The following is a 13,436-nucleotide window of genomic DNA, read 5'->3' as shown; positions in this document are numbered from 1 at the left end:
TTATTTCACTACAAGGCCATTTTCAAAATAGTATTTCAATCTTTACTTACCATGTTCTTACTATATACTATTTTAGAATATATAAACGCCTCACACTGCAATTGTGATAGATTTTGGCAAATTATATCCGAAAATATATAAAAACGACTTGTTTAACAAAAACCAAAGTTATATTGGAAGTTCCAAGTTAACATTCTCAGTTCCAACTTGGAAATAAAAAGTATAATAATAAAATTGAGAATGGAAATGGGGAATGTGTCAAAGAGACAACAACCCGACCACAGAACAGACAACAGCAGAAGGCCACCAACAGGTCTTCAATTCAGCGAGAAATTCCCGCACCCGGAGGCGTCCTTCAGCTGGCCCCTAAACAAATATATATACTAGTTCAGTGATAATGAACGCCATACTAAACTCCAAATTGTACACAAGAAACTAAAATTAAAAATAATACAAGACTAACAAAGGCTAGAGGCTCCTGACTTGGGACAGGCGCAAAAATGCGGCGGGGTTAAACATGTTTATGAGATCTCAACCCTCCCCCTATACCTCTAGCCAATGTAGAAAAGTAAACGCATAACAATACGCACATTAAAATTCAGTTCAAGAGAAGTCCGAGTCTGATGTCAGAAGATGTAACCAAAGAAAATAAACAAAATGACAATAATACATAAATAACAACAGACTACTAGCAGTTAACTGACATGCCAGCTCCAAACTTCAATTAAACTGATTGAAAGATTATGTCTTCATCATATGAATATCAGGCACAATCCTTCCCGTTAGGGGTTTAGTATCATACCATCATAACATATATGAGAAGAACATAACCCGTGTCATGCCAACAACTGGTTTTTAAATAAATGTGTTTAGTGCCGATGCAAAGACCCTATAAGTGAATCAATATTAACGCCAAAATATGCAATCTTTAATGACCTGACAACAGTATCGTAACTATATCCCTTCTTAATAAGTCTATTTAAAGGTTTTGTTAGTTTCAGAGGTGAATACTGACATTTTTGTGCTTTATAAAGAATATTTCCATAAAAAAATGGATGTGAAATACCTGAACGTATAAGAAGTCTGCATGTTGAGCTATATTTACGAATGATGTCCTTATACCGATGATAAAATTTAGTAAATGTTTTGACTAGTTTGTGATATCGAAAACCCTGGTGTAATAATTTTTCAGTAATACATAAATTTCTCTCGTTAAAATCTAAAACATTGTTACATACACGAGCGAATCGTACAAGTTGAGATATATAAACACCGTAAGATGGTGACAAGGGAACGTCACCATCTAAAAATGGATAATTAACGATAGGAAATGAAAAATCATCTCTTTTATCATATATTTTAGTATTAAGCTTTCCGTTAATGATATAGATATCAAGATCGAGGAAAGGGCAGTGGTCATTGTTAGTATTAGCTTTATTTAAAGTAAGTTCAACAGGATAAATTTCTTTAGTATACATACTGAAGTCGTCATTATTGAGAGCCAAAATATCATCCAAATATCTAAAAGTATTATTAAATTTGTGTATCAGATGTTGTTTCGATGGGTCTTTACTGATTTTTGTCATAAATTGTAACTCATAGCAATACAAAAAAAGGTCCGCAATAAGTGGTGCACAGTTAGTCCCCATTGGAATTCCGATAACCTGACGATATACGGTATCTCCAAAGCGAACAAAAATGTTATCTAGTAAAAATTCAAGGGCATATATAGTATCAAAGCATGTCCAATTGACATAGTTTTTTTGTTTATTGCTACTAAAAAATAGAATACTAAGAATACCGAACTTTATGGCAAATTCAAACATTCCATTTAAACTAACAAAATCAAACGTAAGACTTTATCAACCAACGGAACGAATAAAAATAACTGTCATATTCCTGACTTGGTACAGGCTTTTCCGATGTAAAATGGTGGATTAAACCTGGTTTTATAGCTAGGTAGACCTCCCACATGTATTACAGTTATTTATAGTTCCGTTATCTTGACAAAATTGGGTGAGCAACTCAAACAAACATAATAGTTTAATGTGACAATAATTGGGATTTGCAGTCAAAACTGTGTAAACATTCATCACAGACATACAACACAACTAACTGAAAATTGAAAACAAACACAAATAAAATTTAACAATGACACCAACAAAATTGTTGAGAAAGTGCACTTGAAACTGAGAAATGTCAAGTTGATAGTGAAAAATGTGAAGTTGATAGTGTGAAAATTTAACTTGAAACTGATAAATGTCTACACGGAACTGAAAAGCTTGGTCGTGAGAAATATCGAGAAGGGACTGAAAAATGTCAATTTGAAAAGAAGAAATTTCAATATTGAAGTGAGAAATGTCAACTTTGAACTGAGAAATGTCAAGTCTGAGGTGAGAAATGTCAACTTTGAAGTGAGAAATGTCATCTTTGAAGTGAGAAATGTCAACTTCGAACTGAGAAATGTCAAGTCTGAAAAGAGAAACTTAAACAACAGACTGTCCCTTGCGGATTTTCGTACAAACAAAAGAATCTCGCTAGTTGGTAATAAATATTCTCTTCATTTAATCTACACCTGTGAACTTCAGCAATCTTGGTAACAGGAAACAGATGACCAACATTTTGACGTGATCTATGATTTAATTCATCACAATGTTTATATAAGATAAAACGTACCAAATATATACATTTTAAGGACTTATGTTTCTTTGTTTCGCATCTTACTTCAGTTTTTTCCCCCCACAAGCCAGAACAGATAAAACTATCACAGTTGTCAAGTACTTTGTAGAGTACAGTATGTATAGCCAAGTTCATCGTCCTCTGGCATGCTGAAAAATTAGATATATTACATGCAAAACATTGATTTAAAAATGATGTTGCATTAAAGGGCGTCAATTGTTGGAACATTCTACACACGTCATATATAAGGACGCTGAGATTGTAAATAATTACGAGTGTTCAGGCAGACCTCCAAACATTGCGATTCTAATAAAGAAAATGTAATTGATAATTTCACAAACATAATCTTCACTTTTGCAAAATTTTACTTTTTAAGGCGATATAATAAATGAGATACCTGCACATAAAGTTTTAATCAATTCAGTCGGCATATATTCTCCTAAAAAATAAAATAAAATCATCGTTTGCAACCTTATCAAAATACTACTAATTGTCTTGTACATATATGTTGTTTCAGACACTTTTTCCTATGTCAGTTTAGTATATATCAAATGGTTCATTCATAGATATTGCAATGGCATTTTCGGAAACAATTTGTAATCAATTAAGCATTCTGTACATAGGGTATACAAAATTGAAAAAATAGGATCAGTAAGGTTTCTCTGTAATGTAATGTTATTGTAAAAATTAGAGGCTGTGGTATGATTGCCAATGAGACAACTCTCTATCAGTGACCAAACGACGTAACAGTTAACAGATATAGGTCACCGGTCGGCCTTCAACAATGAACAAAACCCGTACCACATAGTAATCTTTAAAAGGCCCCGAAATGATAAACGTAAAACAGTTCAGACGAGAAAACTAACGGCCTAATTATGTAATGAAAAACAAATATGATATACAGCAACAAATGACAACCACTGAATTGCAGGCTCCTTACTTCGGACAGGCAAATACATAATGTGACGGGCCAAACTTTCCCTATTGTTTAACATTTACCATTTGAAGTACATGTATCTGCAGCAAATATTAAACGAAATTGCCGTAAATTTGTGCATTTAGCGTGGAGAGTAAAACCATTTGATTAGGCCAGGATAAGTCAAGATGAACAATTCTGTATACTTTGGATTACATTTGTGTTTTTCTAGGTGTTTTTTAATTTTTAGGGATTATTTTGTTTTTAATTTCTTCTAAGGAAACATGGAACTCTATTTAAATATACGGGTGTGAATTTATGAGCTATAATCACACTTGCTGTTGTTGTCAGGTATAGGTTTTGGAAGTCATCAGCTGTACTATAGAGTTGTATACCCTTTTGTTTATGTTCTGTCAACATTACAGAAAAATAAAGTAATTGTGAAAGGCGCATCTTATGCTTAAAGATAGATGCCGTAAAACTTATTTTTGATACTGAAGGTACAATTATTTTGCATCTAATGAAGCTGAGAAAAGTCTTATACATTCATAGACATTTTATCGAACTTATATTATAGTACACGATACCTCACAAAGCAATGCAAAGCAATGCAAATCTGTCATATTTGGTTTTGTATTAATCATACCTTCAAATGTCACGGAAGTTTTCGTTTTCGTGCTATCTTTGATAGCAACCAACAATGATCTGTGAAATGTAAACGCCAAATGAACTAGAATATTCCGTAAATAAACACTACTTATACTTGGAAATTTCGATGAACACCTTCTACGCCCACTGTTATCCTAATAGTTTGGGAAACGGTAGAATTAAGTCATTGGATATTTTCGTGTAGTCGTACATTTTTTACTTTGTTTCTAGATATAAGAAGATGTGGTATGAGTGCCAATGAGACAACTCTCCATCCAAGTCAAAATTTATAACAGTAAACCATTATAAACACAGTACGGCCTTCAACATGGAGCCTTGGCTCACACCGAACAGTTAGCTTACTACTTTAAATAAGTTAGTTTCAACGATAACTAATAGTATAACATAGCATTACCAAAAAGAATAAACATTTTAGAATAATAAATTCGTTGTTTGGTTTTTGGTTTGTATTAAGTTCAATGTTGTTGTAGGAAAATCACCATATATTGATAAGATTGAATTTACATCATACTAATTAATGATATTTGTTATCCGAAACATTCATTGATACTAGTATGTACCTTTCCATTGATTTAATTTTGGTGCTGTTTTGTAAACTTTTCAAGCAAACATTTAATTGATATAGACCTTTTATATATACCAGCAAATTTAATACGTACCGGATCGTCTCGAATAAGCGATATTGCACAGATAGGGAAAAACATTGTAAAAATATGAATTTTCATTGTAGGTCCTGAAAAATTAAACCAAAACAATCCACAAGACGGATACAGCTGGAGTGGTAATACGACTTTCATCGCTTTTGGTTCTCGTTTTAATGAAAACATTTTCATAAAATGACCGATATTCTTTTAATTTGGTGTACAAATGTATAGTAGTGCATATTTAATCAATTTCTCGCAGATGAAAATCACAAATTAAGTCTAAACTTCATGAACAATTATTTATTTTCGAAAGTAAATGCAGATTTTAAGACAAATATTATCTGTAACAAATTGTTTTTGTGTTTAAACGACGTAAATAGATTGAGAATTTATCAACTTTTATTTAATCGCTGTGTTGAAGAACCATTGGTGGCCTTGGGCTGTTTTCTGCTCTTTGGTCGGGTTGTTGTCACATTCCCCGTTTCCGTTCTTAATTGTATTCTACTTAGGTTTAATTTATCCAACGTTAAAAGTAAACATTGAACTTCATATAAAATATGAATTGTATATGAATAAATATGAGACGACGTTACCTTCCCGATTGTTAATTTTTATTTTCTTGATGTTGAAATTCCATTAGACCCTCGTTAAAGAGTATATATTTCATAGTTAGTTATGTATACACGTGTTTGAGGGACATTTGGGATTTCAATTAATACAATATTTTCATTTCAAATAACAGGGATAAAGATATCATAATTTGTTAAAAGATTTTACTATATTTCATATACATTACGAAACATACAATAACCAATATTTCATTAAAGACTTAGTATACAATTTTTCATCGTTTTAAATGTAGACTCCCAGGTGACTTTACAAATACAACAGTTCGTCAAAACATAATTTTGAACATTTCTACATTGTAGCTCTAAAGATTATATAAGACGTTTCTGGTCGAGTCTTAGAAATCAATTATAAAAGTTTCACTAAGTCTTTTTTTATTGTATTTATATATTTTTGCACAATATTCTTAATCGATTGACCATATGCATTTCGAATGTCTAGATGAACTAATTTATCTGCATTTTTAAGGTCAGGTACCTAAAACACTACAAATAAAAGAAGCTTCCTGTTAGACATTACTTTCCTACTTGATCATTGAAACATTCAGATCGATATGTACTGGAAATGCAGCTGTGTTTTGACTTTTCTTGCTATAATGTTCTTGGATACAGCATACTCTCAGTGGAGGGGGTAAGAAAATACTTTTATAATTTTGTATCCATGTAATTGTGATCAACGAATTATTACAGGCCATTCTGTAAAAATGAAAATATATGAACGCATAAAACCAACACACTAATAATTAAAAATTCCGTGAGCACTTCAAAAACTTTCGAATGAAGGAATCATTCAAGACCATTGTTTTGCTAGAATAAGCAAATTTCAAAAACTTTCGACTGGCAGAATCATTCACGACGTAATTGTTAAAAAAATATTACTCCATAATAAAAAGAGATTTCAGATATATTTAGATTAAATAAGACCTAATTTCATCCCAATTCGTTAATTATACATAAAAATGTAGAAATTTTTACTCTCACAGGAAATGTACAGTTTTAAAATAATGAAATTTTGTTTTTGAAAATTTTAATATGACTTTTATTTCAAGAAGCTCAAAGTTTCTTTCAAAAGACTTTTGCAACTATTTTTGACAGTTTGAAAGTCAAAAGCTTTACTAAGGTAAATGCAGAATAAACGAATTCAAAATTTACACTTTTCCAATCCAAAATTCCGACTTTATTCAATCACGATAACGAATTTCAAAATTTCAAAACTAAGGTAAATTATTTTTTTCACAATGTTCAACGATGAAAATGAAATAGTAAAGAGGTGGTATCGCATGAGATATTTCATGTTTTGGAAGAAAGATATGAAATTTACGTTACTGTGCCAAAATATAAAAGTAGTAAATAAACATTTATCCTGGGTATATAATAATAAATATTTATACTCTGATATATTGTGATCTATTAATTTATAAAGAGGTCATCGTGTGCATAAAAAAAGTCACGAAAGTTGATACTGATGACTCTTTTTACAAATTTGTTCAAGTCATAGTAAACATATTTATATTAAGTCTTTTCTTCAAACTGGGGTCAAGGTCAACAAGTTTATATTTAGTCTTTTCTTCAAACTGGGGTCATAGTCAACAATTTATATTTAGTTTTTTCTTTAAACTGGGGTCATAGTCAACAAGTTTATATTTAGTCTATTCTTCAAACTGGGGTAATAGTCAACAAATTTATATTTAGTCTTTTCTTCAAACCGGAGCCTGGTGTGTAGGGTGTTGGTGGTTGGTGTGTAGAGTGTCGGTGGTTGGTATGTTTTGTTGTTTTGTCCAAATGGTACTTCTAAAGATTGTTTTTCTTCGAATTTTAGATATTACTACACCAGGAAGTATATAAGTTACTGGGGAACAAGACATCCATGCAACAAGGAAACCTGGCCAGGAATGTATGACTGAAATTAATATTAAGATAACATGCGATTGGCTCCCGAACGGAAGTAGTCCTTGTATTTCTAATACACATCCAACTTTAAAAAAAATGTTTACCATGAGTACCATGATATAAAATGGGTTTGTCCTTTGTACAAAGACGATAGTTTCTTGCCTTCCTTATTGATACATAAAGGATAATCCAAAACAATTTAAGGTTTCTAATATTTTTTTCTCTAATTCGAGACCTGAATAGTCTTAAGGATAAAGCAAAGGAAATGTGTTAAAATAAAATTATCCATTTAGACAATTAGCGCTTATCTAACAATTTGTATTAGACGCATCTTGTATAGTGATATTATTCATCGATCGGGTTTCGATTACCCATACTGATATTTCATTCAATCCGGATTCTATTCTTCTATGTATTAATAATTATCCTTTTTGTAAGACGTTCGTATTGCGAAGCCATCTAATTGAATCTAAGCAGTATCATAAGAAACCTAACTAGAACTGAAAGTAATAGTTTCAGATGACGTGTACATCGTATAAATAAAGGCAACAGTAGTATACCGCTATTCGAAATTCATAAATCGAATGAGAAAAAAACAAATCTGGGTTACAAACTAAAACTGAGGGAAACACATCAAATATATGGTTTCGTGGCTAGCCAAAGCTCCCGCTTTTATGGCAATGTTAAATATAACATTAAAATGACATGATTACATAACAGGACTACAATACAAATAAATGGGAGAACATACAAGACAGAGACACACACAAATAATAGCTATCAAAAGGTACCAGGTTTATAAATAAATACGCCAGACGCGCGTTTCGTTAACAAAATTAACAGATTTGAGTGTATGCCAAGTAAACATACTTTTCCTTGAATGTCTAAATAGTGAGGCATTAACAAATATTGGCAAATTGTTTCAGGGAAATGTGAAATGTCATTGACTGTCGCTATTGATTATGGTTATATAACTCTCCTCCTAAGCTGTGGTGACAATAGTTACCTTCTTTGTATTATGCATTTGATATGTGCTGTCTACTGTGTTTGTTTTTGTTGTAATGATAACAATGAATTGTTTTGATTTGATTTAGCTGTTCTGTTTTTAGGCTTTTTTTTTGTTTGATAAATTATTTGATTCGTCGTTTGCATTCTGGGAAATACTTTCCATAACACACCTCAAAACGTTGTGATTGGTTAAAAACGTCATAAACAATGGAAATCATTCAACGGCGTGACGTTATTTTCTTTTAAAAATATATAGTAACAAAAATTTAAAACATGTAAGTTTGGCAAACACTGCTAAATGTTTGGTTTTTTTTCGATATACGAAAAAACCTGACTCATATTACTCAGAAGATAATCCAATATAACTCAATACATTTGACGATCAATGGACTGAGTAATATATAAACCGAAGAAGGCCCTTAAGCAAATTAAAATAGCACTGATCAATTTGATGTGTGAGAAGCGTTTATCTAGAATTTTCATCAGGAAATCTAAAACCCCAAAGATTGCCAAGCAAGTATTATCAGATTATTAAATAACAGTTTTTATTATCAATGCTAGGTCAAGATGACATTTTTGTATCATATACTTAGAGTAAATAACTTATAATTTTAACAGTATGATAATAGCACAAAATTTACGTGAATTCCATATTTTCCGAAATGGTGCTTAGCGGACTGATATGAAAAATTTATCAACTGCTTTCGCCTATAATTACACCTTATGTAAGAATCCTGGGTTTTGATTGGTTGATAGCCAGTGTATTTTTTTTACCAATTTACTGTTATCAAAAGAATATCGTTCATTTTTTATCGCCGCCGGGGTATATGCAAAATTAATATGCCTTTTTTTACCCTCTCTGCCGTGGTATTTGCCAAAAAATACTCTATCCGACTAGACGCTTGTAACGTCACGATCATCAATGCGTTTTTGAACGTTAACATTCAGTGTAATTAAACAGATATAGCATGTTCTTGAGGGGTATTTGCGAAAAATACCAGTTTTGAGAATGAATTTCCCTCGCCTTACGGCTCGCGAAATTTAACATTCTCTCGACTGGTATTTTTCGCAAATACCCCTCCTTAACATGATATATCTGTTCATTATCCCATGCCTTTCCGTAACGTTATCGCATGGCATTCCGACGTTACTCGGCAAATTCCGGAAAATACACTTCAATGGTACGTTTTCAGTGAAAAACATAACAAAGTTGGGTACAAAACAAATATTAGGAAACAATAAAATATATCATGTAAAAGACAAATGATACAATAAATGCATTTTTCAAAGTTTCCAGCATAATGTAGCAAGATACTTTACAAATGTTGACTTTTCTAAACAGTGTTTATTATGTTTTGTTGATTTTGTTTTTTATCATCAATATAAAAATATATTATATTGTTGTTTTTCTCTTCTTTTGAGGCATATGATAGAAAGATTTCACATCGGATGTATTACATTTGGCGTCCGTCGTCCGTAAACTTTTCACTTTTTGAATTTTTACTTGAGAATTACTTAAAAGGATCAATATATTAAACTGTTATTTTTCTCCATTGTTGAAGCATATGATAGAAAGATTTCACATCGGATGTATTACATTTAGCGTCCGTCGTCTGTAAACTTTTCACTTTTTGAATTTCTACTTGAGAACCACTTAAAAGGATCAATATATTAAACTGTTATTTTTCTCCATCGTTGAAGCATATGATAAAAAGATCATAACATGCCATTTTTCATATCAGATGTATTATCAGCCCTCGGTCAATATCAGTCCTCGAGTCTTCCGCTCTTGGGCTGATATTGAACCGTGGGCCGATAATACATCTGATATGAAAAATGCCATGTAATATTCTGATAATATCAGATGCATTATTAGCCTTCTGTCAATATCAGCCCTTTACGATCGTTTTATCGTATACTTCCACGTCGAAAATATCATTTTAAAAAGGTTTATTTAAAAAAAGCATCATTCTCAATTACGCAATTTGTACTGCAAGACAACAACAGTCGTTATACCTCCAAAACAGAGTACGTCACATCCAGTTTCATACAAAAAAAAAAGGTCGAAAACAATATCCCCTTGAATTTGACAGTTGAAGGAAATTAACCCTGCATTTCCTTGCAGAAAAGAAAATTGTGAGCCATAAACATATTTCTTGTGTGTTTCAAAGCACCATTCATTTTTTGTTTGGTTTTTCTATTAAAAGTTTGGAAACTTGAGGTGACATGGTTAACAAAGCTTATTAACAGGAAAAAAAGGGTGAAAATTTGATTGGTTAATTTCCGGTGATGGAATGTTATGTGAAATTTTCACTGTAGTACTGTTCTGAATAAAATTTAACATATGCCAAGTATTTCTTTATTTGAAACAAAGATGAATTCTGCACAATTTTTGGAAAAGTCCCAATTTAACAAAGACAAAGAGGAAGAACAATGGTGGTATCACTCCTGTTTATGGAGTTCAATATATAAATTATAAACAAGAAATATTTAACAGTAAAGCTAATGCTCAAATATACTTATATTTTCTAAAAATTTCACACTGATGTTTTAGAACAGACAAACTGTATTAAAACATTTCATACAGACCTTAATTATTTAAAAAGTAGTTCAAGTTAAATTGTGCAGTACTTTCGTAGAGCATACATAATAAAGTTTCAAAACTTTGAAAAAATGCATTTCTGTATAATTTGTTTTGCGTTTTTCATTATTCATTTTCCTGATCTTAATGATTGACTTTTGTCCAACTTTGTTAATTTTTTTTATTAAAAACGTACTACTTTTCGCGTTTTTGCGTTTTCGCGTTTTCACGATTTCGCGTTTTTGCGTTAGGAATGCTGATATTTCTTATCCAGTACATAAACTGTTAATTGTTTATTTCAGATTTTTTTTTATTTGAATATACGTAATAGTATGTTATAAATCAAATATGAGAATTTGAGTCAAATCGGTGAACATGCTGCTAATTCCCCTTTAAGACATAGGTACTTGTCTCGTAAAATAATCATAAATAAATGTGTTATGTCACTGAGTGCCTGTGATCATGGTGCCTACCGAGCGACCCTCATGGGTAGTCAATGTTGTTAAACATCCATTCATAGTAGTGATCATGGTGACTTAACACACACGTTTCCAGCATTGGCAAGATTTATGATGTTGAAAACTTCTTTTGGTGTCAAAAGACAGTCATCAAATATCACTAGAAGATTTGAATATAACATGAGACCGATGCTGATTGTCTCATTATGTATAATGTATAATAATTATATGAGACTACTTAAAATGAATAGAGATGGAACATTATATAGTGCGTTAACTGCAGATCAAGAATTTTTCTAAAAGAAACATGAGAATTCTGCCTTTCTACCCTAAATAAAATATTTAAAGTACTTAAACTTAGATACAACAGATTTGACAGATAATAGTGCTTTAAAAGTAGTCTTATAATGATACTATAATCAGCAATCTGACTCACAATTACAAAAAATAAAATCTGGAGCTGTGGACAGTAAACTGATGCATTTTAGTAATGGGTCCAAATTTTCGCGTAATTCTTGATCTGCAGTTAACGCACTATATAATATTCTATCTCTATTCATGATACGCTAACAATCCATCAACAGCGATATCAACCACGTGCTAGAAAGTAAATAACAACTGCAAGAAACTTTCTTTTAAGAATAAAATGACTTGTTGTGTAAAATAAATATTCGAGAAGAACAGAACTTATTCTATAAACAATCTTCTGGTGAATTGTTGTCCACGGGGATTACATTTTTATATAACTTGGATTATCATTTATATGTATTAAGCTGCTGGAGTAGAAGAACTGAACATTATCCAGTATATGGATATCAAACGCTATGTAGCAGTGGATGGAGGCATAATGGCGATAAAAACTGTAAAATAGGTAATTGTGATATACAAGCGAAATATACAGTATGCAATTGGAAATCGACACTTTCAATTTGCATGGAGGGTCTTTTCCAAAAAGTCGTATTTTGATTGCGTCCGCATAGTAACTTAAGTCATATCTGATATTTTTTGGGTCCTTCAGAGAATAATGTGCCAATGACATATCGGCTAAGTTTTGCTTATTGCCAATTGGATTGTAACTTAAACGTGACAAAATTGTAGCTTTCACTTTCAATTAAACACATCAATGCTCTACCAGATTCTGTGATACTCGACCTTTTGACATGAAGGAACAATTACTTAAGCATAATGTCTTCAAACACTTGCACTTGGAGTATTTCTACCAATTGGTATGATATTCAAGGGGTTGCATTACATACATAAATAAGAATTTTCATGACAGACGTTTTTGCCTACATGGAAGCTGCAAAACGGAGGGCTCTGAAAGGCATAGATGACGTCATCGCATCATTAACTTTAAGAACACTATCATAATTCGTTGATCATTACGGATGTCTGTTTCAATAAAGACGATGCACATGATGTAGTCAAAATGTCTCTTATCTGCCTTGATAATAATTTCCAACATATATAATCATATATATCATTGTCAGTAACAATACGACGAATGCCATTTCAAGTTCTGATTGATTTAAAGGTACAATAGGTTAGGCATGTCGTAGAGGTTATTCAGTTGCATTGTTTTGGACAAGAAAAAAAAAAAGAAAAATAAACATTTGGAGAAATTTAATTTATTACGACTCACTAATGAATGTTTAAATGAGTTTATTGATGATCTGAATTAAAGTATTATATTGGTTAGATTTTGAAGTACATTTCTGTAGATTGTCTTCCGTCTTCGAAGATTCCGTACTATAGAAAATAAAAGTGGAAATGTGTCGTTACCAAAGTCCCTCTGCTTACTGTAAATACTTAAACGAGGTTAGATCACGAAAACTCAGAATTTGATAACATTAGAATTAGATGTTTTAAACTTTGAACATGTGCGTGCAATCAAATAAGAAAGTTGACAAATGTATTACCTTTTCAGCTATATGCTCTCCAGAGTGCAGGAATGGCGGAACATGT

Source organism: Mytilus californianus, unplaced genomic scaffold, assembly GCF_021869535.1.
Source record: "Mytilus californianus isolate M0D057914Y unplaced genomic scaffold, xbMytCali1.0.p SCAF_11, whole genome shotgun sequence".
NCBI lineage: Eukaryota > Metazoa > Mollusca > Bivalvia > Mytilida > Mytilidae > Mytilus > Mytilus californianus.
Note: the sequence above shows the minus strand (reverse complement) of the source record.